Consider the following 24,448-nt stretch of genomic DNA (forward strand, 5'->3'; position numbering starts at 1 on the left):
AGTCCAGGGAAGACAGACAGGTCAAGGAGGTGGGATGAGGTTAGTAGGTAGCTGGGGGTGCGGCTTGGGGTGGGAAGAAGGGATGGGTGAGAGGAAGAACCGGTTAGGGAGGCAGAGACAGGTTGGACTGGTTTTGGGATGCAGTGGGTGGGGGGGAAGAGCTGGGCTGGTTGTGTGGTGCAGTGGGGGGAGGGGATGCACTGGGCTGGTTTAGGGATGCAGTAGGGGAAGGGGAGATTTTGAAACTGGTGAAGTCCACATTGATACCATATGGCTGCAGGGTTCCCAGGCGGAATATGAGTTGCTGTTCCTGCAACCTTCGGGTGGCATCATTGTGGCAGTGCAGGAGGCCCATGATGGACATGTCATCAAGAGAATGGGAGGGGGAGTGGAAATGGTTTGCGACTGGGAGGTGCAGTTGTTTGTTGCGAACTGAGCGGAGGTGTTCTGCAAAGCGGTCCCCCCACTGCACCACACAACCAGCCCAGCTCTTCCCCCCCACCCACTGCATCCCAAAACCAGTCCAACCTGTCTCTGCCTCCCTAACCGGTTCTTCCTCTCACCCATCCCTTCCTCCCACCCCAAGCCGCACCCCCAGCTACCTACTAACCTCATCCCACCTCCTTGACCTGTCCGTCTTCCCTGGACTGACCTATCCCCTCCCTACCTCCCCACCTACACCCTCTCCACCTATCTTCTTTACTCTCCATCTTCGGTCCGCCTCCCCCTCTCTCCCTATTTATTCCAGTTCCCTCCCCCCATCCCCCTCTCTGATGAAGGGTCTAGGCCCGAAACGTCAGCTTTTGTGCTCCTGAGATGCTGCTTGGCCTGCTGTGTTCATCCAGCCTCACATTTTATTATCTTGGAATCTCCAGCATCTGCAGTTCCCATTATCTCTGCTGAAAATAAAGTGGTTAGCACTGCTGCCTAACAGCATCAGGGATTCAGATTTGATTCCAGCCTCAGGAGTTTTGAGTTTGCATATTTTCCCCATGCCTGCATGGGTTTCCTTATCATGCCTCTGCTTCCTCCCACAGTCCAAAGATATGTGGGTGAGGTGGACTGGCCATGCTAAATTGCGCAGTGTCGAGGGATGTGCTGGCAGGTGGGTTGACTAGGGTTACAGAGACAGGGTGGGTCGAGGTGGGATGCTCTTTGGAGGGGCGGTGTGGGCTCAGTGGGCTAAATGACATGCCCTAGCCGAACTCGTCCTCACCCTCAACAACTCCTCTTTCGATTCCTCCCACTTCCTACAGACTAAGGGGGTGGCCATGGGCACCCGCATGGGCCCCAACTATGCCTGCCTCTTTGTAGGTTATGTGGAACAGTCCCTCTTCTGCACCTAAACAGGCCCCAAACCCCACCTCTTCCTCCGTTACATTGATGACTGTATCGGCACCACCTCTTGCTCCCCAGAGGAGCTCGAACAGTTCATCCACTTCACCAACACCTTCCACCCCAACCTTCAGCTTATCTGGGCCATCTCCAGCACATCCCTTACCTTCCTGGACCTCTCAGTCTCCATCTCAGGCAACCAGCTTGTAACTGATGTCCATTTCAAGCCCACCGACTCCCACAGCTACCTAGAATACACTTCCTCCCACCCACCCTCCTGCAAAAATTCCATCCCCTATTCCCAATTCCTCCGCCTCCGCCGCATCTGCTCCCACGATGAGGCATTCCACTCCCGCACATCCCAGATGTCCAAGTTCTTCAAGGACCGCAACTTTCCCCCCACAGTGGTCGAGAACGCCCTTGACCGCGTCTCCCGCATTTCCCGTACACATCCCTCACACCCCGCCCCTGCCACAACTGCCCAAAGAGGATCTCCCTCGTTCTCACACACCATCCCACCAACCTCCGGATACAACGCATCATCCTCCGACACTTCCACCATTTACAATCTGACCCCACCACCCAAGACATTTTTCCATCCCCACCCTTGTCTGCTTTCCGGAGAGACCATTCTCTCCATGACTCGCTTGTTCGCTCCACACTCCCCTCCAACCCCACCAGACCCGGCACCTTCCCCTGCAACCGCAGGAAATGCTACACTTGCCCCAACACCTCCTCCCTCACCCCTATCCCAGGCCCCAAGATGACTTTCCACATTAAGCAGAGGTTCACCTGCACATCTGCCAATGTGGTATACTGCATCCACTGTACCCGGTGTGGCTTCCTCCACATTGGGGAAACCAAGCGGAGGCTTGGGGACTGCTTTGCAGAACACCTCCGCTCGGTTCGCAATAAGCAACTGCAACTCCCAGTCACAAATCATTTCCACTCCCCCTCCCATTCTTTAGATGACATGTCCATCATGGGCCTCCTGCAGTGCCACAATGATGCCACCCAAAGGTTACAGGAACAGCAACTCATATTCAGCTTGGGAACCCTGCAGCCCAATGGTATCAATGTGGACTTCACCAGCTTCAAAATCTCCCCTTCCCCCACCGCATCCCAAACCAGCCCAATTTGTCCCCTCCTCCCACTGCATCCCAAAACCAGTCCAACCTGTCTCTGCCTCCCTAATCTCTTCTTCCTCTCACCCATCCCTTCCTCCCACCCCAAGCCGCACCCCCATCTACCTACTAACCTCATCCCACCTCCTTGACCTGTCCGTCTTCCCTGGACTGACCTATCCCCTCCCTACCTATCTTCTTTTCTCTCCATCTTCGGTCCGCATCCCCCTCTCTCCCTATTTATTCCAGTTCCCTCTCCCCATCCCCCTCTCTGATGAAGGGTCTAGCCCCGAAACATCAGCTTTTGTGCTCCTGCTGTGTTCATCCAGCCTCACATCTTATTATCTCCCATTATCACTAAATGACATGCCTGTTCACTTTAGGGATTCTAATCGGAGATGTTGCCATAAACATACAGCCTCTTAAAAACCCTACTAGATGCCTTTGAGTTGAACAAAAATCAAGTTGGATTTGTTTACTACATTCTAATCATTGTTGTAGTTTAAACTGTTTGATGCACAGCATTAAAGCCTATTATTAGCAATATACAGTAATTGGCCAAATAATGGCTTGCCTCATAAAATTAAACGTTTTAAAGTCAATACTTCATTTAATGATAACAAGCAGTTCAGATTTCAATACCGTCCAAAGATTTCATTTTGGTGGGCAATACATGTTGACTGTTTGTAATGGTTGGCAACAAGACTTGTTTAGAGGATGAACATCCATAGCAATACTACCAGTTGTCTTTACAGTGGATGTGTTTCTAGCATGTTTCTGAGGCCCAATTTCAGATTAGCCTGATTAACAATAAATGGGCTTCATTGTCTGAATTCCAATTTGAAATGTTCTGCTTTAGGTTGCACACCTGACACCGAATGCATCTGTGCTAAAAGAAGACTACCGAGTGGAACATGTTTTCTCAGGGCATGTTGATTTTTCTTACAAATCCTACAACACATAACTCAAATGTTTTTTGATGAGAATTTGTTCATAATTTTTTTTTAAAAAGGCTTCAGAACTCTTTGCATGCATTTGAACCAAACTCTATCCATAATAAGAGATAGTAGGAACTGCCGATGCTGGAGAATCTGAGATAACACGGTGTGAAGCTGGATGAACACAGCAGGCCAAGTAGCAGAGGAGCAAGATAGCTTGACATTTTGGGTCGGGACCCTTCTTCTGAAGATGGGTCCCAACCTGAAACGTCAAGCTTTCCTGCAGCTCTGATGCTGCTTGGCCTGCTGTGTTCATCCAGATTCACACCGTGTTATCGCTATCCATAGCAATTGTTGAAATAAAAAATATTTTCATGGGATGTACATGTTGCTGGCAAGACAAACATTTCTCGCGCATCCCTGATTGCTTGAATTGAAAATCTCGCTTGCATTTCAGAGGGCTGTCAGAAGTCAAACAGATTACTGTGGGTCTGGTATCATATAAGGGCCAGACAGGTTAAGATTTGCTTTGGTAAAGGGCAATACTAAGCAGCTGGGTAGCAAAGGTCCATCAATGGCGGTGGTTATGGTCAACATTAGAGATCAGCTTTATATCGCAGATTTATTAATTCAATTTAAAATTCACCAGTTGTGCAGCATTAGCCTGGGCCTCTGGAAGCCCTAGAGTCCAGTGACATGACCATTACTTCACCATCTCCCCAAAAGCATCCTCTCACGTGGATGGCTCTTGCCCGTAATTAATGAACTGCAAATACTCCAAGGGCCGAAAATTCATAACCTACAAACATAGGAATTGCTGGATATTGAGAGAGATCAAAGTCTTACTTTCCAGAAAATGGTGATAAAAAGCAAGGTCTCTTAATAAATGACTTGTTCAGTTCTAAATATTAGTTTCCCACATGCTGTTACTGACCTGAGCAGCATATGCTAGAAATGATGATCATTAGGTCAATAATAAACAAACAATGCACTTAGAAGTTAGCACAGTACTGATTTAAAATTCACACATTTGAACAAGCATTGTCTGTCAAAATATAGCAGCTAAATATTGTGTGATATAATACGCATACTATAGATCAGTAGCAGAAAGTTGCTTTGGTTAGCAGCATTAAAGCACCTCTGAATAACTGTTAGTTGACACCATGCTTTGGCTCCTCTGTGATAAGTGTGTCTGAGCTGAGCAGCCTTACCTCATACAGTCACACCATTATAAGTTAGCACTTTGTACTCCTGCACTTCGTGTCCACAAGGCTTTCATTACTAGCTAGCGTTGGAATGATTTTCTCCAACTAAGTTTAAACAAATCTCCAATTAACCAATGGTCTAATTTTCAAGAGAATACATCATTTGTCACCTGTGTTACAAATTTATTCCAATAACATCAAAATTGTGAGGTAAGTGTTTTTTACTTGTTACCGAGGTGAAAGACAGCATGGAGCTGGAAAAGCGAAAGTGAATCAGAGATGGTGCTGGAGATGAACTGTGTAGTTTGATGAATTCTATACTCAACCTTTGTTTATCCACTTTTGCAGAGGGAATGATTTATTTTCAAGAAGAAAATTAACAGCAATCAGTATACAAAAAGGGAGATAGCTCACAAAGCCATGGACTATAACATTCAAATACAACTAGAAATGTCAATAATGCCCCACAAATTCCACTCGTGCAATAGGACTCTTTCACCAATGCCTGGAACGTCAGAAGTCATCAGGTCTTCCACAAACTCTAACTCTGACTTCTTACATTTCTCCCATTCCTTCAGTGCTTCACTAACGGCCAGCCGCGCTAATGGCCATCTAGCTCACAAGCTTCAACCTCATCCTTTCTATTGTGCCTACAAAAAGGCCCCTACAAAACCCTGTTTGACCAAGTTTCTCATTGACCTTTTCAATATTGTCTTCTTTGGCTAATTGTCAATTATTCTAAAGGTACCTCACAGGAATCTCAAAAATGTTTCTTCTTTCAGGAGTGGTTCGATGTTAATTCAAGCTGCTGTAGTTTCAGTAAACCTTCTGGTATGTATGTAGAGTATTTAAGACATTTATATGGACGATTCACTACTGGTGTTAAATTGAATAAGTAGCTTGCAGTTTAAAACAAAAACAAACCATGAGCCATTGGTCATTTTGCCTTCAAAAGAAGAACAAACCTAAAATTGTCATCTGTGATTAAACATTTCAGATTGAGACGAATGAAGTATGAATCAACAACTGAATACATGCAGGAATACCAGAAAACAGACCATCAATAATACCAGTAAATGAAGCAGAGGAAATAGAAGTGTTTGGTTGTGCATCCACAAGGCTACGGGCCAAGTGCAGGAAAATGGGATTAATTAGGTGATTTTCTTCTGTCAGGCACAAATGCAATGGGTCAATTTCTGCGCTGTTGATTCTCTGAAGTGCAAGTCATAGAAAAAGGTTGAAACCTGCAGGTCAGAAGTTGCCAGACATTTTCAGGCTGGGACAAATATGAAAGAAATCTGGGAAGTACAAATGTGAGAAGAGAAATGTATCAAAATAAGGAAAAAACAGAAACCATGGCAGATTATACACTAAATAATGTCAAACTACAGTACTTTCAGTCACTTTAACATCTTATTCTCATAAATGATTTCCCGGTCTTCAATGAGAAACAAGTAAAACCAGGAGCGCTGGGACTTGAAATTCTTGAGCAACCTATTTGGGAATTACACAGCATCACCTGATAATTCAGCAGTCAGCGTAGTGATCACAAATTTCAGACTCCAGAGTGTGGTGTACAGCCAAAGAAGAAATGAACCACATTTATCATCAATCTATTTCCAACAAGGCCATAGGGTCATTTAGGGATAGAATCATTTGAGTGCATAGCATAGAGAGGGGGTAAACAGAGAGAAATAATGATCATAGTAAACAAGGCAACCTAGAACATATCGGGTTGAAACAGATCAAGGGATAATCAGAAAAAGTCGTAACACATTGATAAAGAAGCAGTAGAATTGCTTCTTGAGGAACACAAAATAAACCTCAACAAAACACCAAGGAGAGAAAGCCAGCCTAGAGAGTGGAGGCAGAAGTTCTACCAGAGCCTAAGAGAACGTGCGTAGCTCAAATGCTTTAAGTAAGGAGTTTCAAGGAAAGCATCTTAGTGCTTTACTTTGGAGACTAAATCCAGCTTGACTCCATTCAGCTGTTAAAGCATGAAGCATTTTAATGTATCCCAATCATAACTCATTGTTTAAGTTCCTCCAGCCTATCTTTATTTCTTCAAACAAGCAAAATTGCTTCCATGGCTTTTGATGTTGCTTTCTCGATTAGTATAAAAGTGTTGCTTTATCTCTCTTTGCAATTTCCACAATGTTAATAGGGCTTCACTAGTGATCTCCTCCTGGCCAGGTGCATGGCATTGCCTTCACGAGGTTCCATATTTATTTCGGAATAAAATCAGAGCATCTCTTACAATCATTCCCCATGCTCCTTTCTCTATTTCTGCTCTAAAGTTCCCAAGCATTCGTCCTTGGTTCCATTTATTTCTGATATACATCTTGCCAATGGATTATCTTCCACCATATCATTGTTCCAAACCAATTCATACAATTTGCAACCTTGACATGTTACTGGAATCTAAACTGAGCTTCATTTTATTAATCTTTCATTAACAAAGTTCATATACATCTGCCTTAATGTTTTCACCACTTATTCTTTTTGCTTACAGAAGTCTGTATTGTAATCACATCCTGTTTGAACATCATACATTTTCTGTGCACTAACTAATCTGATGATCTTTCTGTCCAATTTATTTCAGCTAATTGCTTTCATCTCTCACTTTATCTATCATTAATTGAAAATTAATTAAATAACAAAATGCATTTGAAATTATAGTCTGCTTGAGTTAGGATTAGACACTTTAAAATTATTTTGTTCAGAATTCCAATGTTTTACTGATCCATTCCAAATCCAAAAGGGAACATGGATCAAATTAATTCCTCCCAGCACACCTCGCAGAATTTATGGAAGGCGAAGATGGAAATCTAATTACCAATGTTCTTATTTGATCTTAATGTCCTGAAGTTACTTCATCATTCCTGAGGACCTGAGTTTAAAAATTGTGGAAAAGTGAATCTATTACAAGTCCTATACAAAGTTATGGATTAGATTTTGTCGTCTAAAAAAAAGTTATTGAGAGAACCTTGGATTTTAAATTCAAATTTTAAAAAGGAGGCTTAGTGGAAATCAAATAATTTCAGGCAACTACATGAACCCACTTCTCAAATGTCACCTACCTGACTTTTAATGGAAATTGTTTTTGAACAGCGTGTGTCAAGGAGGTTTGGCTCTGTTTGGAATCAGTTGGGGCAAAGACACTTAAACAATATGTCCAGCTTTTGTATCAGAGATAATGGGAACTGCAGATGCTGGAGATTCCAAGATAATAAAATGTGAGGCTGGATGAACACAGCAGGCCAAGCAGCATCCCAGGAGCACAAAAGCTGACGTTTCGGGCCTAGACCCTTCATCAGAGAGGGGGATGGGGGGAGGGAACTGGAATAAATAGGGAGAGAGGGGGAGGCGGACCGAAGATGGAGAGTAAAGAAGATAGGTGGAGAGGGTGTAGGTGGGGAGGTAGGGAGGGGATAGGTCAGTCCAGGGAAGACGGACAGGTCAAGGAGGTGGGATGAGGTTAGTAGGTAGCTGGGGGTGCGGCTTGGGGTGGGAGGAAGGGATGGGTGAGAGGAAGAACCGGTTAGGGAGGCAGAGACAGGTTGGACTGGTTTTGGGATGCAGTGGGTGGGGGGGGGGGAGCTGGGCTGGTTGTGTGGTGCAGTGGGGGGAGGGGATGAACTGGGCTGGTTTAGGGATGCAGTGGGGGAAGGGGAGATTTTGAAACTGGTGAAGTCCACATTGATACCATATGATGCCACCCGAAGGTTGCAGGAACAGCAACTCATATTCCGCCTGGGAACCCTGCAGCCATATGGTATCAATGTGGACTTCACCAGTTTCAAAATCTCCCCTTCCCCCACTGCATCCCTAAACCAGCCCAGTTCATCCCCTCCCCCCACTGCACCACACAACCAGCCCAGCTCCTCCCCCCCACCCACTGCATCCCAAAACCAGTCCAACCTGTCTCTGCCTCCCTAACCGGTTCTTCCTCTCACCCATCCCTTCCTCCCACCCCAAGCCGCACCCCCAGCTACCTACTAACCTCATCCCACCTCCTTGACCTGTCCGTCTTCCCTGGACTGACCTATCCCCTCCCTACCTCCCCACCTACACCCTCTCCACCTATCTTCTTTACTCTCCATCTTCGGTCCGCCTCCCCCTCTCTCCCTATTTATTCCAGTTCCCTCCCCCCATCCCCCTCTCTGATGAAGGGTCTAGGCCCGAAACGTCAGCTTTTGTGCTCCTGGGATGCTGCTTGGCCTGCTGTGTTCATCCAGCCTCACATTTTATTGTCCAGCTTTTGTCTTCTGTTTCTGAAACATCTCTGTGGGTGCACTCAGCATGAAACAGGTTGTTCTTCTGGAAGAGTGCGTGAATTTCTCAGCAATGCATTTATTGAGCAAACTGTCTGCCAAAAACCCGGTTTGGTTATTTGAGCATTTATGCAAGACCACCAGATCAAAAATTTAGAACATTCTATGCTTTACTAATATTACCTTCAAGAATAATCATCCTGAGCAAAAGAGTGTTTTTTTTTCCTTTTAGAGTGAATCTGTGCAGACAGAAATCCTTTTGTTCCCCACTACCTGAGTATATCCGTACGTATGCATTTAAGTGTATTTTAGACTGTTTGAATTAAGAAATGCTTTCTCTTTTAAAGTGTGCATTAACCAATTCTGCATTTTCATTGAATGGGTTGTGTTTCATCATAAGTCAGTGGATAATCTCATGCTTATTACAAGAAATATGTTTAATAGATATCTTGTTCAAAGTCTGACATACATAAAACTTACAATTGAACATATTGAGATCGAGGCAAAATATTTCTAAACGTATGTTGTAACCAATGGCATAGTGGGACTAGGGACATAGAACATAGAAGATAGGACAGTATCCCTTCAGCCCATGATGTCTGTACCAACCTCAACACCATTCTAAACTAATCCCATCTGCCTGCACATGATCTGTACCTCTCTATTCCCTGTCTGCTCATTGGTCTGTCTAAATGCCCCTTAAACATTGCTATTGTATTTGCTGCTACTACTTCTGCAGGCAGCGCATTCCAGGCACCCACCACCCTCTGTGTTTAAAAAAATACATGGCTCACACATCTTCTATAGACTTCTCCTCCCTCACGTTAATCTTAGCCCCCCAAGTGTTTGACATTTTAACCCCGGGAGAAAGATTAACTATCCACCCTAAACATACCTCTCATAATTGTGAGCTTCTCTCAGGTCATGTCACCTCCCCTCACCCCCACCCCCGACCTCAGCCTCAAATGTCAAAGTTTGTCCAACCTCTCACCATAGCCAATACACCTCGATCCAGACAAAATCCTGTTAAACCACTTTTGCATATCCCTAAAGCCTCCACCTCCTTCCTATGGTATGGTGACCAGAGCCGTATGCACTGCTCCAAATGTGGCCTCAAGTTTTATACAGCTGTAAATGACTTGCCAACTTCTTCACTCAGTGCACTGACCAATGAAGGCAAGCCTGTTGTACGTCATCTTTACCACCTTACCCACTTGTGTTGCCACTTTCTAGGAGTTTGCACACCGAGGTACTCTGTGCATCAACACTCCTAAGGGTCCTGTAGACTTTCTTCTTGCATTGGCCTCCCAAAATGCATAACCTCACACTTCTCTGGATTAAAATATCTGTCATTTCTATGTCCAACTTTTCAGCTGATTTATATCCTGCTGTATCCTTCAACAACCTTCCTCACTATCCACAATGCCACTAGTTTTTGTATTATCTCCAAACTTGCTAATTCTTCCACTTGCATTTTCATCCATATGATTTATATATACTACCCCCAAATCATCTTGGTTGTTTACTTAAAGAACTTAGTCAAATTTGAGTCAAGATCTCCCCTCTACAAAGCCATACTGACTATCACTAATAAGTCCATTCTTTTCCAAATGAGAGTAAATCATTTTCTTAAGAATCTTCTACTCTGCCTGCTACTGATGTCAGTGCACTCCTCCTATCCCAGTTGAACATAAACTTGGGCCACATCCAAGATACGTGATGCGGACTCTATCGACATAGAAGCAGGGTAATAAAAACAGCAACAACAACAACAATAAGTATTATTAAGATGATTTTAAAAAGTTCAAGTTTCTTGTGCACTATCATATCAAAATGCATTGCTGGTTGTTAAGGTAGGTATTTCTGTAATTGGAAAAAAATTATCCTTGAATAATTTAAAATAATTAACCAATTTAATTGGGTTAATTGAATTAGCAGAAACGTTAGAGGAAGGGGAAAATGGTGCAAGTATTACGCTTAAATCCCTATTCTATCAATTTGAACAAACCTCAAATCCCCAATATTAAGTCTATAAAAAAAGATTAGTGATATATACATAGAACATAACAGCACAGTACAGGCCCTTCGGCCCTTGATGTTGTGCTGACCTGTCATACCAATCTGAAGCCCATCTAACCTACACTACTCCATGTACGTCCATATGCTCATCCAATGACTACTTAAATGTACCTAAAGTTGGGGAATCTACTACCGTTGCAGGCAAAGCGTTCCATTCCCTTACTACTCTCCGAGTAAAGAAACTACCTCTGACATCTGTCCTATATCTTTCACCGCTCAATTTAATGCTATGCCCCCTCGTGCTCGCCGTCACCATCCTAGGAAAAAAGCTCTCCCTATCCACCCTATCTAACCCTCTGATTATTTTATATGTTTCAATTAAGTCACCTCTCAACCTTCTTCTCTCTAATGAAAACAGGCTCAAGTCCCTCAGCCTTTCCTCGTAAGACCTTCCCGCCATACCAGGCGACATCCGAGTAAATCTCCTCTGCACCCTTTCCAAAGCTTCCACATCCTTCTTATAATGCGGTGACCAGAACTGTACACAATACTCCAAGTGTGGCCGCAGCAGAGTTTTGTACAGCTGCAGCATAACCTCTCAGTTCCGGAACTCGATCCCTCTATTAATAAAAGCTAAAACACTGTATGCCTTCTTAACAGCCCTGTCAACCTGGGTGGCAACTTTCAAGGATCTGTGTACATGGACACCGAGATCTCTCTGCTCATCTACACTGCTAAGAATCTTACCATTAGCCCAGTACTTTGCCTTCCGGTTACTCCTACCAAAGTGCATCACCTCACACTTGTCTGCATTAAGCTCCATTTGCCACCTCTCAGCCCAGCTCTGCAGCTTATCTATGTCTCTCTGCAACCTACAGCATCCTTCGTCACTGTCCACAACTCCACCGACCTTAGTGTTGTCTGCAAATTTACTAACCCATCCTTCTACGCCCTCATCCAGGTCATTTATAAAAATGACAAACAGCAGTGGACCCAACACCGACCCTTGCAGTACACCACTAGTAACTGGTCTCCAGGATGAACATTTCCCATCAACTACCACCTTCTGTCTTCTTTCAGCGAGCCAATTTCCGACCCAAACTGCTATATCTCCAACAATCCCATTACTCCGCATTTTATACAATAGCCTACTGTGGGGAACCTTATCGAACACCTTGCTGAAACCCATATACACCACATCAACCGGTTTACCCTCATCAACCTGTTTTGTCACCTTCTCAAAGAAGGCACGACCTACCCTTCACAAAACCATGCTGACTATCCCTCATCAATTTATTCTTTTCTCGATGATTATAAATCCTAACCCTTATAACCTTTTCCAACACTTTACCAGGAGGGGGGGTTTTAGTTGGCGTGGGCTCGGAGGGCCCGCTATCGTGCTGTAACTGGCTTTGCTTGGGGGAGGGTCTACAAAATTATGACAGGCACAGAGAGGGTGGGTAGTCAGAGGCTTTCTCTCTCTCGGTTGGACAGGTCAACCACAAGAGGCTCAAGGTGAGAGGAGACAAAGTTTGGGGGTGACGTGCAGGGGAGGATGTTTCACACGGCGGGGGGGCAGTAGGTGTCTGGAACGCACTGCCACCAGAGGTGGTGGAAAGCAGGCGTGATGGCAATATTTAACACTTATCTGGATAGACACACGAACAGAGGGTCTAAGTAAGGATTAGGGGTTGGCACAGGCTTGGTGGACCGAAAGGCCTGTTCCTGTGCTGTATTTTATTGATATTGATAACTGAGGTAAGGCTCACTGGCCTATAATTACCAGGGTTGTCTCTACTCCCCTTGAACAGGGGAACCACATTTGCTATCCTCCAGTCGTCTGGCACTATTCCTGTAGACAATGACAAGTTAAAGATCAATGCCAAAGGCTCGGCAATCTCCTCCCTGGCTTCCCAGAGGATCCGAGGATAAATCCCCTCCGGCCCAGGGGGCTTATCTATCTTCACCCTCTGTAGGATTTCTAATACTTCTTCCTTGTGAGCTTCAATCCCACCTAGTCTAGTAGCCTGTATCTCAGTATTCTCCTCAACAACATTGTCATTTTCTAGAGTGAATACTGTTGAAAAATATTCATTTAGCGCTTCCCTATCTCCTCTGACTCCACACACAACTTACCACTACTATCCTTGATTGGGCCTAATCTTACTTCCGTCATTCTTTTATTCCTTAAATACCTATAGAAAGCCTTAGGGTTTCCCCTGATCCTATCCACCAACAACTTCTCATGTCTCCTCCTGGCTCTCCTGAGGTCGGTCTTTTGGTCTTTCCTGGCTACCTCGTAGCCCTCAAGCGCCCTGAGCCTTCACATCTCATCCTAACATAAGCCTTCTTCTTCCTCTTGACCATAGATTCCACTTCCTTCATAAACCCCAGCTCCCGCGCTTTACAGCTTCCTCCCTGCCTGACAGGTACATACTTATCTAGGACACACAGAAGCTTTTCCTTGAATAAGCTCCACATTTCTAATGTGCCCATCCCCTGCAGTTTCCTTCCCCATCCTATGCTCCCTAAATCTTGCCTAATCTCATCGTAATTGCCTTTCCCCCAGCTATAACTCTTGCCCAGTGGTATACACCTATCCCTTTCCATCACTAAAGTAAACATAACAGAATTGTGATCGCTATCACCAAAGTGCTCACCTACTTCCAAATCTAACACCTGGCCAGGGTCATTACCCAGTACCAAATCTAATGTTGCTTCGCCCCTTGTTAGCCTATCTACATACTGTGTCAGGAAGCCCTCTGGACAAAAACTGACCCACCTATAGTACTCGAACTACAGTGTTCCCAGCCAATATTTGGAAAGTTGAAGTCCCCCATGACAACTACCCTGTCTCTCTCACTCCTATCGAGCATCATCTTTGCTATCCTTTCCTCTACATCTCTGGAACTATTTGGAGGCCTATAGAAAACTTCCAACAGGGTGACCTCTCCTTTCCTATTTCTAACCTCAGCCCATACTACCTCAGTTGACGAGTCCCCAAACATCCTTTCTGCAACTGTCATACTGTCCTTGACCAACAATGCCACACCTACCCCCCGTTACCATCTTCTCTGTTTTTACTGAAACATCTGAATCCCGGAACCTGCAACAACCATTCCTGTCCCTGCTCTATCCATGTCTCCGAAATGGCCACAACAAAGTCCCAACATGCTTAATAGTGCCTTTAAGATCCCTATTGCACTGTTTTTTTTTAGCGTAAATACCATTTCTAAATTCAGACAGCTCTGTGTGCACAGTGGATTTTTAGACTTCTGTTGATACACCTGTCCTTACGTCCGGGGAGAAAAAAAAATCCAGTTCCTAAAAGGGGTAACTGCATCATTTGTTTATTAATATCTGGCATTAATAGAACCAGTTTATAACATCAACGAATTCAGAAATTTGACAATAAAATTTACTCGGCTCCAGGTGCCATTGCAATTTTTATAGTTGTTTTCTGTTGGAGGTTTGGGGTGCAGCGGAGGGAGGTGGGCTAACAGGGACTCAGATCTCAGTTTGAAAACCGGTCAGTATTGCAGTAGAATTAATTTAGCAAACTACACCTATTATTCAGTCTCCAGCATAGAATTTCCAATCTCCACAGCAGGCTGCCCTTTGCAGACATGGAATTATCCAATTAAAGATAATTAGTGTTGGATTAAGGTTTTATATGGAGGTGCTCACTGGGAAATGAGTTGAAACTGCCCAGACTCATTTCACTAAAGAATCTATGAAAACTGTTGCCAGACAGCTGAGAATGGAATTCAATCGATTTGGGTTGCATTCAAACTCAGTCCCAGTAGTAAAATGGTAATATCCTAAACTAGCGTTTGCACAGCTGTAAATGCCAGGCTAGCACAGATGTGTAATTTTTGTGTGGCATGAATGGAAGAAGGAAGGTAAAAAATACTGAGGATAAGGTCCGTGATTATTTGACATGATTCCATGGCAGCACACTCATCCCTTGAGTCAAATTACAGAAAGACTTGAGAAAATAAACAGTATTGCGGTTGAGCGTAATACTGAGGGAATGCTGCACTATTGAAGGTACTGACTTTGGAGATACCATTGGACCAAGGTTCCACCTCAGATAAATGTAAAAGAACCCTTGACACTATTGAAGGAAAAGCAGATAGAGCTTTGCCTGAAAAGGAGAGCCCGCTGTGGTAAATGCTATGCTGGAGACCCTACACAGACAACAAGCAAAACAAACGTCATTTACAAAATACCTTGCAAGAACTGTGACAAACACTACTTTGGACAAACAGGCAGAAAACTAGCCACCAGGATACATGAACATCAACTAGCCACAAAACGACATGACCCACTATCACTAGTATCCTTACGTACAGATGAGGAAGGACATCACTTTGATTGGGACAACACATCCATCCCAGGACAAGCCAAACACATGAGAATTCCTAAAAGCATGGCATTCCAACCAGAACTCCGTCAACAGACACATTGATTTGGAGCCCATCTACCATCCTCTGAGAAAAAGAACAGGAAATGACATCACCAACACTGGAAATGACATCACCAACCCAAGGAACCCTAAACAGATAAATAGAAAGCAGGACATAACACCAGTGCTTCACCGGAGGCTCACTGTTGATGTTACCTAGAATGGTGACGAAACATCTGGGAACAAACCGGCAAGCTCAGTGAACTAGCTTACATCTCGAACACAATAAAGACCCACTCTCTTGTGGACCGAGAGGACGAGAGTGCGATCTTGGAGGTGAAAGGAGGACGTCGGGTTGGCTGTGCACCCTTGCGACCAGTGGATCTTAATGCTGGCTTCGGCCTAACGCTGGTTCAGGGGAGCAGCCAACCTGCAACGATGGCTGCGGCAAGTGCTCGTGCCCCAGGTCAGGGGGTCCGGAACACCATCCGTGTTTCTGTAAAGAAGGTGGATGAAGGTGCACCTGTGGACCGCACCTTCTTCGTGAAGAGGGTCCTGTTGGACTGTTGTGGGTTTGCTGCTGCGGACATTTACTGCCTGCAGGATTTCCCCGGAGGAGGTTTTTACGACGTGACCTTCCGGAGTGCCAAGCTTTGCGAGCGCTTCCTGGAGGTTTTCAAGGAGAAAGGAGGTGAGGGCCCCCTCTCTGTATTGATCGCTGTCCCACTGTTTGTGATGCCAGCACAGAGGAGCCGTATGGTGACTGTACATATGTACAACCCGCATGTGCCAGCAGTTGATGTCCTGACCTTCCTCGGAAGGTATGTGAAGGTGGAAGGGGACCTAACTGACATCGTGGACCCCTTTGGCATCTGGACGAGTAAGAGGCAGGTCAAGGTGACGCTGAGGATGGGCGCAGACGGGAATGTTGCACACCCACCGTCCAGCTTCGCGATCGGCGGGAGCAGGGGCTACCTGACCTATGCAGGGCAACCCAAAGTCTGCCATGCCTGTGGTAGGTCAGGTCACATAGCGGCCGACTGCAAAGCCACCATCTGCAGGAACTGCAGGGAGGAGGGACACCTTGCAAAGGATTGCCCACGAGAGAGAAGCTGCAACCTTTGCGGGGAAGCGGGCCACTTCTATAGGGCATGCCCGCGGCGGGGTACCACCTACGCCCAGGTCGCCGGCAGGGGAAATGCGGGGCCAGCCCCCCCGGAGGAGAGGAAGGCACAAGGGCCCAGCAAGGACCCCACTAATGTGCAGGAGGGCCAGGCCATGCAGGAGGGCCCAGCCCTGCAGGATGGGCCCGAGGCAGGAAAGCACCCCTGCAGGCTCCGATCCCCCCCGACAACCCGGAGCCAATGGAGGCGGTGACAGGTGACCCAGGGGAGTGGACAACAGTCCGGAAAGCGAGGAGGAAGGTGCGTCGATGGGCCCAGGAACCGCAACAATCAGGCGGGAAGAGGCAGCTACAGGGGGGCTATAAGAGCTCTTCTGACGAGGAGGATTCGGAGAGGGCCCACCCGAAGCAGAAGTTAAAGGTCGCGAGGGGGAAGGAAAGCAGCACCCCGCTTCCAGGTGACGGGAGGCGTCCTGAGGCTCCCTCCGACACCCAGTCAAGTGCCGCTGGAGCACCGGAGGGCCCCCCCGGAACTTCCAGGCGGGAAGGAGGAAACAGCGCGTCCCCAGCGTGACCCGGAGCCGGACCCCCCTGCCTCCGCACCCCTGATGGGGGGATGCCACCTGGAAGGCAGCACGGTCGGTTTCCTGAGCCCGGAGAGCGTCCAGCAGTTAGCCCAGGCAATGGGCATGAAGGGACAGATGGAGGGGCTGGACCTTGGACTTGGGGAGGGTACTGCGGTCACTGCCCACAATGGGGGTACGAGTTGCGAGCATTAATGTGCGCAGCGTCAAGTCAACCGCGAGATGTGTGTCCATGTTGGCCTACCTGACCACCGTCAAGGCGGACCTCCTGCTTCTGCAGGAGTGCGGGATACCGCACCTCGGCAGGTACGGGAAATGGTCCGGCGCCTGGACCTGTGGGCCTTCGATCTGGTCGGGGGGTAATGACTGTCGCTCCTCGGGCCTGGCTATTCTGCTGCGGGGGCGCGACTTCACCAACTCTCAAGTTCAGGAGGTGGTGGGGGGGCGCCTCCTAGTGGCTGATGTCACCTACAGGAACGCTCCCCTGAGGGTGATCAACGCGTACGCCCCAGCGGTACGGAGTGAGCGGTTGGCCGTCCTGCAGCGGCTTCCACCCCTGCTGGCTACGTCCAGGCCGGTCATCCTAGGCGGAGACTTCAACTGCATCATTGATGCAGATGGGAGATCCGGCCTGGGGACAGCGGGTGGGGGGATTCAACTGGACGTCACGTCCAGATTCCTGATGGGCACGGTGAAGGACGCCAAGCTGCTCAACGTCTTCAGCACCCCTGCAGACGGAGCGCAGCAGAGGTACACCTGGTCACGGCCAGACGGGTCTATCCGCTCAAGGATAGACTTCCTGTTTGTGTCACGGACGTTCTCGGTCAGGTCCACCGGCATCGAGCCGGTGTTCTTCTCTGACCACTGCCTCCTGTTGGCCGACTGTCACTTTCAGGACGACCAGCCGGCCGGCAAGGGGACGTGGAAGCTCAACATGACTCTATTGACACCAGAGAACGTCGAGGAGCTTAAGAGGGAGTACGCCGGTTGGAGAACCGTGAAACCCCTCTTTGAGTCTCCAGGCGACTGGTGGGAGACGGTGAAGGAGAACATCAAGAGGTTCTTTGTCCTCAAGGGTGTTCAGAAGGCAAGAGAGAGGCGGGGAAATCTGTCGCGACTCCAGAAAAGGGTGCAGAACCTGCTCCTTCTGCAGTTGATGGGGATCGATCTCACGGAGGACCTCCGCGAGGTGAGGGGCCAGCAAGCCTCGCTCTTCGCCGTGGAGGCCTCCAGGATAATCTTCCGGTCCAGGGTCCGCTCCATGGAGCAGGACGAGACGAGCTCGCGTTTCTTCTTTCAGAAGGTGCACAAAGAGAGCTCTGTGCTTAGCCGGCTGAAGGAGGACGACGGCTCGGTGACGTCATCGCGGCCCAACGTTTTGAGGATCAGCAGATCCTTCTATGCCGGACTGTACGACACGTAGCCCACGGACAGCACGGCCTCCGAGTCGTTCCTGTCGTCTATCACGGAGGTCTTAGACGACGGCACGAGGGAGTGGCTGGACCGGCCGATATCCCTGGACGAGCTGGCCAGAACCCTCAAGTCCTTGCAGAGGAATAGGACTCCCGGAAGTGACGGCTTACCGGTCGAGCTGTATTCTGCTCTGTGGGACCTGGTCGGCCAGAACCTGCTGGAGGTGTACGATAGTGCGCTTTGGGCAGGGGAAATGTGCAAGTCCAGGAGGAAGGGCATCATCACCCTCAATTACAAGAGGAAGGGGGAGAGGGAAGAAATTAAGAATTGGCGTCCCATTTCACTTTTAAACGTGGACTACAAAATCCTGGCCAAGGTCATTGCCAACCGGGTCAGGTCTGTCCTGGAGTCAGTGATTCACTCTGACCAAACCTGTGCTGTGCCAGGCAGGAAGATCGCTGAGAGCCTCGCGCTCATCAGGGATACGATCGCCTACGTACAGGACAGGCGGGTGGACACCTGCCTCGTCAGCCTGGACCAGGAGAAGGCCTTCGACAGAGTCTCTCATGCTTACATGAGGGACGTCCTGTCCAAATTGGGGTTCAGGGAGGGCATCCGCAATTGGATCCGGCTGCTCTACGCCAACATCGTTAGCGCACTCTCGATCAACGGGTGGGAATCAGATAGTTTTCCTGTTAGATCTGGAGTCAGGCAGGACTGCCCGCTCTCTCCTGCCTTGTTCGTGTGCTGTGTGGAGCCCTTCGCCGCCTCCATCAGGAAGGACGTGAGCCTGAAGGGTGTGACTATCCCAGGCAGCGGAGGCCTTCAGGTCAAGACCTCTCTGTACATGGACGATGTCGCCGTCTTCTGCACCGATCGGTCGGTGAGTAGGCTGTTGGACATCTGCGGCCAGTTTGAACTGGCCTCGGGTGCCAAAGTCAATAGGGGTAAGAGCGAGGTCATGTTCTTCGGGAACTGGGACGACCGCTCCTTCATCCCCTTCACCGTCAGGACAGACTACCTGAAGGTGCTGGGTGTTTGGTTTGGTGGAGCTGGGGCATGCACTAAGACTTGGGAGGAGCGTATCGCCAAATTGAAGCAGAAGCTGGGCAGGTGGACGCTCCGGTCCCTCTCCACCGCGGGTAAGAACCTCGTTGTCAGGTGCGAGGGGCTTTCGGTACTGTTTTATGTGGCGCAGGCCTGGCCTATTACCTGGACCTGCGCCGCTGCGGTCACCCGGGCCATCTTCCACTTCATTTGGGGGTCGAGGATGGACCGGGTCCACAGGGATACCATGTACAAAGACCTGGGAAATGGGGGAAAGGGCGTAACGAACGCCACCCTCGCCCTGACGGCTACCTTTGTGTGCGGCTGCATCAAGCTGTGCGTAGATCCTCAGTATGCAAACACCAAGTGTCACTACTTACTGAGGTTCTACCTGTCCCCGGTGTTGCGAAGGATGGGCCTGGCCTCGTTGCCGTGGAACGCTCCGAGTAGTTGGACCGTTCCGTACCACCTGTCCTTCGTGGAGAAATTTTTGAAAGGGAACACCTTTGATCACAAGGCCGTCAGGCAGTGGTCAGCACGTAGTATCCTCAGGACCCTTCGGGAAAAGGAGAGGGTGGATCCCGTCGTGTGGTTCCCCACGCAGCCTGCCAACGTCGTTTGGCAGAATGCCTCATCGCCAGAACTTTCAAACAAGCACAAGGACATTGCTTGGCTGGCGGTGAGAGGGGCTCTGCCAGTGAGATCCTTTATGCACGCCCGGAATCTCTGCACCACCGCACGCTGCCCTCGAGGTGGCTGCGGGGGGGACGAGACTGTCGATCACCTCCTTCTGGAGTGTGCCTATGCTCAGGAGGTCTGGAGGGGGATGCAGTGGTATTTGTCGAGGTTCGTCCCGAGCAGCTCCGTGACACGGGACTCCGTGCTGTACGGGCTGTTTCCGGGGACGTACACCGAGACCAACATCAACTGCGCCTGGAGGACCATCAATGCGGTGAAAGACGCTCTTTGGTCTGCCCGCAACTTGCTGGTCTGCCAGCTGAAAGTACTGACCCCGACCAAGTGTTGCAGGCTGGTGCACTCCAAGGTCCAGGGCGACATGCTGAGGGACGTGCTAAAGCTTGGGGCAGCCGCCGCCAAGGCACGGTGGGGAAAGACCACCGTATGAGCCCCCTCGTCCAGAAAAGGGAAAAGAATCCTATCCGGTAACTGGGCCCAGCTGGCGCCTTCCCCAACTGGTCAGGGGGCCAACTGGGACTGTGCGGGGTGACGACTGCCGGGGCGGTTTCTTTGCTTTGTTTTTTTTTTCTCTGTTTTTTTTCCTTTAGTTGGTGTACGTACCCCCGGGTAACCCGGAGTGGCTTGCATGACTGGGTAGGTGTATAAATGTTTTATTTTTTGTACATTCTATGAATAAAGTATATTTTTTCAAATAAAAAAAAGGTGACGAAACGTCTGAACACTAACCTTCCAGCTCAGCGAGCAAACTCACATCCAGAAACTCAATCTGAGCTACAAATCTTCTCAAAACTCATTAGCTTGTTCAATGTTTATCTCAACCAAACATCAACAAAACTAGCGATTTGCTGTTTGTACTGTTTTGCTGGACACAAGACGTGGTGCTTTGTGACATGCTGAGAATGTGAACAGGTCTTTACAACTATGTCTTATTTATTTAATTAACACTCATTATTTCAAATCAAACTAACTATGATTCATTCTTGAAGAATGGACGGTTTGTCTTTGGCATATATATCTGCCTCTTCCCCCCCACCCCCACCATCCACATTGTTAGTTCACAAGTCGGTGCGACATCAAGGGCCAAAGAGCCTGTTCTGCACTGTATTTTTCTATGTACAGTTTCAAAATCATAGAATTCCTACAGTGTGGATGCCAGCTATTTGGCCCATCGAATCCACACCGACCCTCCAGACCCACTCTATCTCAGTAACCCTGCATTTCCCATGGCTAATTCACCCAGCCTGTACACCCCTGGACACTATGGGTAATTTTGCATGGTCAATCCAACTAACTTGCACATCTCTGGACTGTGGGAGGAGACTGTAGCATCCAAAGGAAACCCACACAGACACAGAGAATGTGCAAATTCCACACAGACAGTCACCCAAGGCTGGAATTAACCACTGAGCCACAATGCCACCCCCACATTAAAGTAGTAAAAAGCTGATGCTAAAAAGTCACCATACTCCTGTTGGACCATACAGTTGTTCTCTCATTAGAGAGACAACTAATGGGGATTTAACCCGGAGGGTCACTATGTCTCAGGCAAGGGGACAAAGTTGAGAAAACAGAACGTTTGTGGTGATCGCAGCTGGTACAAGAATTGAATTCACACTATTGGCAGCACTCTGACACAATGGGGCAATTTAGCTTAGTTGGCTGGATGGCTGGTTTGTGATACAATTTTAACCAGGCCATTTCGCTTATTCAAAACAGATAGTATCTGCAAGATTTTGCTGCTTCAACCCCTATTAATCTATATGCTCATTTCTTGTTTTGCCAAGTTGTTACATACAGAAGTGAGAAACAAGCAACATTTTTAGCTCAAGCTGTGTGTCGTTTGGAGGAGCCAAGTTATCTGTGATCTATGTTTAAATTATGTTCAAGGAGATTAGCACGAGGGGGCAGGGGTGTGCATGGGGAGAATGATCACAAGAACCCTTCACCCAATCTCTGAGCAGGGAAGCCTGAGTTCAAGTCTCACCTTCCTTACAGTTGCCATGATATAGCTTGATTAAAAGAAAACAGGGCTGGCAACATTTAAGGCTTGTGCACAAGTCTGAGTGTATCCGTGAGCATTGACGCAAGCATCTTGGCATCTCAATAAATAAATTCAACACCCTTAACATAATCTTTTGAAGATCTATAGACAGCACATTACAGTTACGAATTTTAAAAACTTAGGTACAGTATTCCTATTCATAAAGGGGCTATTTTATAAGAAGCACACGTATTAGAGTTCACTTACATAATTGACTATATTGAGACGCCAATGCACTTTAAGAAGAAATCACATCAGCTAAATGTGACGTGCTTCATACGCGGAGCTGTTCCTTGTCTTCATTTTATAATTGGTATGATGATGAAATCATTTTTACAGAACAAGGCATCCAATTAGAAACCTAAATTGTGTGATATTCATGGGAAAGGAATGGCCATGTGTAGTCCTAACATTATGTTGGTAGGTCATATCATCGTGGAGAATTAAATGTGAGGTTGCACTGTGTAATGGGATACTGAGCCACTCTTACCTGAGTTTGTACCCTAAAGTCCTCTGCCTTACTGACCCCCCCTCTTCCTTTAAGACCCTCCCTTGAAAAATACCACTTTCACCATTTGTTAAATTACTTGTACTAACATCTCCTGTATAGACTTGGTGCCCACATACAAGAGATCCATTATGTATCTTTGCTTTATAAATTGAGTTATTGTCAAAATGCTGCAATCAGCTATATATCTGGCAAAGCATAAACATAATTAACCTATGCTGTGTTATTCAATGATTTTATAACGATCATTTTGTGAAGGGAATTAGAAATAGGGAGAGAAAAAACAAAGTTGCTGGAAATTCTCAGCAGGTCTGGCAGCATCTGAAGAAGAAAAAAAAATCAGAGTTAATGTTTTGGGCCCAGTGACCCTTCCTCAGAAATAAGGAGAGCTTTTCTAATGCCTTTGTGGGTAAAGACATCCCTCAAGTACTAAGAACAGTCACAAGGTCCAGAGTCCCTGAACTGTTCAGAACTGAAAGAACTATTTGGAGGAAGGGCCACTCGACCTGAAACGTTAACTCTGATTTCTCTCCACAGCTGCTGCCAGACCTTTTCCAGGAATTTCTGTTTCTGGGCCTGAATTGATTCTCTTGCTGTCTGTTGAGCTAGCTGATCTCCACAGCAGGGACATTACACCTGGCCAGCAGGCTCCCAGGATGAGCAAGAGGGAACGATAAGCCAGACTCCTCAGGTTTATTCACTGGCTCTTGTTGGTGAACAACTTGTGTTGGCACACCCATCCTTTACCTAAGTGGGTGTACTTCTGCACATTAGCCTGGGTGTGACAAAAGCCAACATCTTCAAGGAACAGTTAAATAAAAGCCTTGCCTGCAAAGTCACAGCGCTACCTCATTGATATCAGTGCAGTTGAGTATTGCATATACAACTAGATAAAAATGACCTGTTAAGTCTTCTCTCCATCTGATGCGGCCATGGCGGAACACAAATAAATACATAGGTCCAAATCCAATCAACTGAATATTCCAGAGCAGGTTGGTGCTAAAGTTCTGACGACTGGACACAAGAAACTGCTCAGTCAATGGCTGACATTATCTGCTTGTTTTGCTATAAGTTCATGGTTTGTGAGCTGAAAGGAACGTCAATGCACATATGCTCGGTATAGATCATCGAACCATTGGGCACGAAAACAGGCCCTTTGACCCAACAAGTCTACACTGACCTTCAGAGCATCCCACCCTGACCCATCCCCCATTCCCTATTCCCACCACCCGCGCCCCCGCCCTTGGCTCACGTAATCTACACATCCCTGAACGCTACAGGCAATTTAGAATAGCCAATCCACCTAGTCTGCACATCTTTAGACTTTTGGAGGAAACTGAAGGACCCAGAGGAAACCCACGCAGACACGGGGAGAGCATGCAAACTCAACACAGACACACCCAAAGGTGGAATCAAACCCAGGCTCCCGACACTGTGAGACAGCAGTGCTAACCTTTGAGCCATAATTTTAAAAAAACCCTTGTTCCTCTAATTATCAACAACAGCAAAACAAAGACAAAAAATGTCCTAGTTCAATAAACAAAATCAAAGTGTTGTGATACTTGAGTACGCTGGAAAGAAGTACCACATTCATCTCTTACTTCCCATCCCCAAGAGCATTATTTCTATTACTCCTCTTTATTCTGCTGCTCATTTTCTTTCTCTTTTGCAGCTGCATTTGCTCTTTCATGAGATTCCATCAAGTTTCACACAGTTGGAGATCTCCAACA

At 47.3% G+C, this 24,448-nt stretch overlaps 1 protein-coding gene across 3 annotated transcripts in view; it reads right to left on the minus strand.

The window, feature by feature from the left end:
• LOC125457606 (ephrin type-A receptor 3) overlaps positions 1-24,448 on the minus strand; it is a 340,233-nt gene that overhangs the window by 312,193 nt on the left and 3,592 nt on the right. The gene's annotated exons all lie outside the window — the stretch shown is intronic.

The sequence above is a fragment of the Stegostoma tigrinum genome, chromosome 14 (assembly GCF_030684315.1).
Source record: "Stegostoma tigrinum isolate sSteTig4 chromosome 14, sSteTig4.hap1, whole genome shotgun sequence".
Classification (NCBI taxonomy): domain Eukaryota; kingdom Metazoa; phylum Chordata; class Chondrichthyes; order Orectolobiformes; family Stegostomatidae; genus Stegostoma; species Stegostoma tigrinum.